This window comes from Penaeus monodon, chromosome 14, assembly GCF_015228065.2.
Source record: "Penaeus monodon isolate SGIC_2016 chromosome 14, NSTDA_Pmon_1, whole genome shotgun sequence".
NCBI classification, from domain to species: domain Eukaryota; kingdom Metazoa; phylum Arthropoda; class Malacostraca; order Decapoda; family Penaeidae; genus Penaeus; species Penaeus monodon.
In genome coordinates this window covers 19,575,114-19,582,644 of record NC_051399.1, presented here as the reverse complement: position 1 = coordinate 19,582,644, position 7,531 = coordinate 19,575,114, and the positions used below count along the sequence as shown (strand labels likewise).

General features: G+C 25.8%; 1 pseudogene; it reads right to left on the bottom strand.

The window, feature by feature from the left end:
* Nucleotides 1-2,132: 2,132 nt before the first annotated feature.
* LOC119580612 lies at nucleotides 2,133-7,340 on the bottom strand (annotated as a pseudogene).
* Nucleotides 7,341-7,531: the final 191 nt, after the last annotated feature.

Genomic DNA, 7,531 nt, shown 5'->3' with positions numbered 1-7,531 from the left:
TATCCTTATTACTATCGGTATCCTTATTATTATTTCTATAATCATTTTTATTACTGTCATTATTATTATTATTATTAACACCCAATTTCATAATTTGTACTATTATTATTATCATCATCATTACTTCTTTTATTATGATTATCATTATTATTTCTTTTGCTACTGTTGTTACTATGATTAAATTATATTTATTTTATTATTATTATTATTATTATTAATTATTATTATTATCATTATCATTATTATTATTATTACTATTATTATCATCATCATTATCATCATTCCTACTAATATTAGTAGTAGTAGTAATTGTATTATTATCATTATTATCATCATCATTATCATCACCATTATTAACATTATTATTATTATTATTATTATTATTATCATTACTACTACTACTACTATTACTACTACTATTATTATTATTACTATTATTATTACTTTTATTTATATCATTATCATTATCATTCTTCTTCTTCTTCTTTTTATTATTATTATTATTATTATTATTTTTTTATTATTATTATTATTATTATTATTATTATTATCATTATCATTATCATTATTATTACCATTATTATTATTATTATTATTATTATTACTATTATCAATTTTAACATTATTATTATCATTATCATTATTATAATGCTGCCATCTACCATTTTTATCATTATCTTTATCACTATTATTGTTATTGTTATCATGATTATCATTAGTGTTATCAAATTGTCATTGTTCTTATTCTTAGTTTTTATCGTTTTGTTATAATTGTCACTGTCATTATTGTTATCATCATCATTTTTATAAATAACATTATTATCATTATTTATCTATTTGTTTATTTTATTATCTATTATCATCATAATTGTTATTAGTATCATTATTATTATTATCATTATCCGTATTATCATTATCATAATTATTATTATTACCATTATCATTATCATTATCATTATTGTCGTTTATGTTAATGTTGTGGTTGTTATCATTTATTTCTGGTTATCGTCATTATTTTCATTTTCTATTGTTATTATTATTACTATATTATTACTATATATTATCATTATTATTGTCATTATTTTTAATTGTTGTTGTTATTGCTGTCGTTGTTGTTGTTATTATTATTATTATTATTATTATTATCATTATTATTATTATCATTATTATTACTATCATTGTTTTTATTATTGTTATTATTACTATCATCATCGTTATCATCATCATCATCTCTCACACATCAGCAGCAGCGGGCATCACCATTATTTTCTTCACCATTATCATTTTTAGTTCTATTATTATTAATATCTTTGTTATGGATTATTGTTATCATTATCATTATTATTTTTATTATCACTGATTTCATTTTTAAATATTAACATTAACATTAGCTTTGATTTTGATACTGATATTAATTTTAACATCATTATTATTTTATTATTATTATTATCATCTTTATCATTATTTTTATCTTTCATCATCATTATTGTAATTCTTAACAATATTATCATCGTTGTTGCTTTTTTCATCATTATCATAATCATTATTATTGTAACGATTACCGTTATCATTATTCTCATTATCATTATTTTTTCATCATGATTATTACCATCTTTATTATTGTCATTTTCATTATCATTATAATTTAAACTGTCATTATTAATCTCATAATTATCATTAATATTTTATTGTTATAAATGCCCATTATTACATTATCATTATTATCATTACCATTATATTTTTATTTTTTTGGGACCATTAATACTAGCTCATTGCTAGAATTATTTCCATTGCCATCACTTTTATTTCATATACTATTATCATGATCGATCATTATTTCCTTTATAATGATATTCTTATTATCATTTTATAATTATTATATATTTTCATTATTATTATTACCATTTTAACATTAACAGTACCACCCTTTCTTTCATATTATCATCATTAATATCTGCATAACCATTATTACCATCACTACAGTTTTTCTTATTAGCTGGATTTCATCAGTAGTATTAATATTAGTTCATGTTTCTATCATTATTTAAGAGTTAATGTTACTCTGTTCTTATCAGTATTATCATCTTTTGTTATTATCATTGTCAGTATTTCCTTAACCACTGTTATAATTATCATCGTACTGGTGAAGGTACAGAATATTGAATATTACATTGTCAATCTAATTTTCTTAAAACAAGTAATCTTTCTAAAATTAGTCATCATACAATTAGTACTAGGCTATCATCTGAGCCGATTATACTGAATATGTAATGCATACAATCATGAGAGATTTTCTGTTGGATGATTCTGATTTCTCCCACTAATCTCAGACTCCATCATCTGCCAAATATGACCCAACTCTACAGTGAGACATGCGTCAGGTAACAGCTTGGACTCCAGCGTTGCTCTGAAAGACCTGGGTAACCTAGAGAACCGTAGGATTAGCCTCGCGAGATTATCCTGGAAGACCCGACTGCGCAAATTGAGGACATACCAGTGCCAGGATGAGTCAAGTAGGAAGATCCACCAGAAAAGGAAGTACAAAAACCGCCCTTCACTTCGGAGGCCGGGGATGAGCAGAAGGAAGCGCGGGCTGACACTCAGAAGGTGCAGTGCGAGCATCATTTTCATCGTCATCAGGATAACATGGTCTTCCCTCTTCTGTTGCTCCACAAGCGACGGTGAACTTTGCTTCATGATATTTGCCAAGTCCTCCTTTGAACTTGCTATGAATATTTGCATAGTCATCAATAATACTAAGACGGTGCACACAAAAAGCCCAGCCATATAGAATATTAGCAAATAGTGTAGCGCGTGGCCAAATCCGGCTCTAGGTAACAGAATAAAGAGCAAAGTAGACGGATCGAAAAATCCACATCCTGGTTTCTCTTCTGAGGTGAAAATAATCACCAGAGGGAGTCCTAGCCCGATGCTCCACATACCGATGCTGACTGCTTTGACCGTACCGGGTGTTTGTCTTGTTCTTTGTGGATACTTACATGTTAAATATCTTTCTACTGCAAGGAAGGTCAGGCACTGAAGTGACATGACTGAGGTTGTTTCAAAGAGAACGGCACAGAAGCTCGAGTAAACCGTATCAATTGCAAGAGATCGACACAAGTACTCAGAAAATTCCATGCCTTGGGTGTAGTTCACATTGGGCGCGCGTGGAATGTTCGTCATAAGCCACGTGGCATTTCTAATTGCCATTGTCATGACGAAACTGCCTCTTAAAAAATCAGAGATAGCGAGGGAAGCCCTTACTATCCATCTTGGATCTTGCCTACTCATGTTACAAACCATCGTTGCCAAAACAAGAAGGTTTCCTGATATCACCACCAAGAGCAGTATTGGGCCTATCCACTGGAACATGATTTCTAAGATCTTTTGGTCCAAGGAGAATATCCCAAGTGATAATGATATTAGAGGAATTTCCTATGTATACTAATACATCCCCGTTTGATGTTAACCAGAATGTATCTTTTAAAACTTTGCCTTGTAGTTCCGATATTTTCAGAAGACACTGAACAGCAGACGCATTACTATCTGACAGCCTTATCCAATTGTTGACTATTGATTTGAGATGCAGATCGTTACCACAGTACTCCAAGCATTTCTCAGCATGATTTCTTAGTTTCTCCGACTTCATGTCTACAGATTGGGTCTTAGTGTTTCCAGCAATTCTCCCCAACCATGTCGTTATCCATGTTCTTTGAAGATGACAAAGGAATGGACGTTTTGGTCATATGCTGGCGAGTCAGAAAGGCTGCAAATGAAGATTCAATGCTTGACAGACGAATCAGGATGAGCAGCACACGAACAAACCAGGAAGAGGTGAGGCTGGCTTGCAAGTCCATAATCTGCAAAAAGAAAATTAAAGTTCACCTGGAAATAATATCTTTATTGCAACAACCTTTTCAGACTTAATGCCATTGCCATTACTATCGGTATTGTTTAAATCATCATAATTATGATCAGTATCTTATTTTCGCATTTAGTTTGCTACTATTGCTGTTACTCTATTATCATTGTTTTTCTTGTCATAATATTTGTTAATGTTGCTGTTATGATGCTCATCAGTGCTACTTGATATTATCATTAACAATATTATCAGTGATGGTAATAATCCCATAACATTAATTATTTCCAGTATCATTACTGTTACTATTATTATCATTGCTATTATTATTATTATTACTAGCATTGTTGTTGTTATTATTATTGTTGTTGTTAACTTTTGTAATTTTGTTATGGTGATAATAATTATTATTATATTCTTACTATTTTATATTTATAATTATCATCGTCATCGTCATCGTCATCGTCATCGCCATCGCCATCGCCATCGTCATCGTCATCGTCATCGTCATCGTCATCGTCATCGTCATCGTCATCATCATCATCATCATCATCATCATTACCATTGTTATTATTGTTTTTATGATTATTATAATTGCTAATATCATTGATAATCTTATCTATGTTATTATCATTATCATTATACTTATCATTCTTATTGCTAATTATTATCTTTGTGGGCAGTGTTATATATTTATCATTATTGTTATGATGAGTGTTTTCATTATTATTGTTTTCTTATTATCACTATAATAATAAATTATTATTATTATTATTATTATTATTATTATTATTATTATTATTATTATCATTATCATTATTATTATTATTGTTTTTGTTGTTGTTGTTGTTGTTGTTGTTTTAATTAAGCCTATTATAATTATTGCTATCATCATTACTGTTAATGGTATTAATATGATTCTTATTATAATTATCACTGTTGTTAAAATAACAAAAATATAATAATGATAATAATACAAATTAGTATTAGTATTAGTATTATCAGTATCATTATAATTTTATTCTTATTATATTATTCCTATTATTATTATTATCACCATTATTATTATTACTAGTGTTATTATTATTATTATTATTATTATTATTATTGTTATTATCATTATTATTATTATTATCATTATTATTATTGCCATTATCAGCATCATCACCAACCATATTATAGTTAATATTAATTCAAATATTATTGTCAGTATCGTAATCACTATAATCATTATTATTATTATTGTTTGTTATTATTATTAATAATATTGTTTATCATTATTGTTACTATCATTATCATTATTATTGTTATTATTATTATTATCATTTTATTATTATTATCATGATAATAATATTAATAATAATAATAATAATTAATATTATTATTACTTTATTTTATTTTTTTACTATTATCATCATCATAATATAATTCATTATCATTATTATTATTATCATTTTATTATTATTATTATTATTATTATTATTATTATTATTTTATTATTATTGTTAGTATAATTAGTATTATTATCAGTAGTATTACTATCATTATGATCTTTATTATCAGCATTATTATCATTGTTATAATCATTATTCTTATTGCTTTTATAATTTTATTATCGTTATCATTATTATTATTATCAGTATTATTATTAGTAGTAGTAATAGTATTTTTCTTTTTTTATTATGATTGTGATAATAATTGATATTATTGTTATTATTATTATTATCATTATTATTCTTATCAGTGTTATTGTTATTATTATTATTATTATTATTATTATTATTATCAATATTGTTATTATTATTATTATTGTTGTTATTATTATTATTATTATTATTATTGTTATTACTAAAATTATCATTATTTATCATAATTATTACTAATATCATAATCATAATTATAATCATCGTAATATTAATAATGATAATAAGGATTATCATGTAAAAGTTATATATCATCATCTTCATTTTCAATATCATTCTATTGATTCTCATTATCAATATTATTATCATTATTATTATTATTATCATCGTTCTTATAGTCATTATTTTTACCATTGCAATTGTTGTTTTGTCATTATCACTGTTATCACGATTGCTGTTACTGCTTTTATTTTATATTTTTTATCATTCTTAAAATTATTTTTATTATTATCATCATTAGCATTATTGTCCTTTAAATATTATTGTTATTATATCATTACTAATATATTACTATTGTTCTTGTTGGTATTATCATTGTTATTATTGTTATTATAATTACTATTATAATTTCTATCATTGTTGTCAATATTATTATTATTATTATTATTATTATTATTATCATTAATATTGTCCTTTTTATTATTATCATTATAATCATTATTATCACTTTTATTACTATTACCATCATCATCATCATTACTTTTATAATTACAAGTATTAGTATCATTATTATAAAAAATATGTTATAATAATTCTACTACTAGTACTAATAAAAAATATATTTAATAATTATTATTACTATTATAATTGCTCTCATTATCTTTTTGTATTATTATCGTTACTGTAATTATCATTATCATTAATGTTGTTTTTATCATCATTGTTATTATCATTATTATTATTTATTGTTGTTGTTGTTATTGTTATTGTTGTTGTTATTGTTGTTGTTATCATTACCATTATTGCTATTAAAGTTATAATTTTTAATACTATTTTTATGAATATCATCATTATCATTACAATTATTACCATTATTACTATTACTAGTAGAATCATTATTACCATTATTAGTATCGTTATTATTATTATCACTTCTCCTGTTGTTATAATAACTAATCATCGTTATAATCAGTATTGTTGTTATTATTACTGTTAGTAGTAGTAGTATCATTTTCATTGTTATTATCATTCTATTCTCATTATTATCATTATATCATCATCATCATCATCATCATCATCAACCTTATCATCATCATCATCATTATTTTCATTATCATCGTCCTCATTATTAGCATCATCGTTTTCATCATTATCATTATTATTGTTATTACCATCGCTATTATTGTATTCATTATTATCATTGTTGATTTTGTTTTATCTCACAATTTTTACTTTGATCACAATTTTCTTTCTTTTACTATGAATATTGTAATTATAACCCCCAGTGTCACCATCAACAATGTTAGAGATGTTAACTTCATTCAAAAAGTAGTGATCACTCTAAACACAGAAGCAGACAGACCCAGTGTTTTACAGCAAACGTATTATTGTAACCAATGCGAAAGGATCCTCCTTTGTATTATTAGCGGCAAAAAAAAAATAAAAAATAAATAATAATCCCGTTTTCCCCTGAAGCTAAGATGTACTTACAGATTGGTGATGATTGACGATAGATACATAAGAGGTTGATGACGACCCTCGCTGCCGCTATATTTATACACTACTTGAAAAGCTAACCCGATCTCGCCCTTAGTGAAGGATTGTAGGGACATCCACATTCATGAATGATAATAACAACTAATTAAACATAATGAGAAGGCAAGATGGACTTACTAATTACGTATTCACTTTGGCCCTACTAATTCCAAACGTCGCAACAAGGAAAGGCGAGCTCTCTGCAGCCGCGCGAAGGGCAGTGGCGACGGCGGAGTACTGTCGGGATGCGCTCGCGCCGCAGGACGTTAGAGCG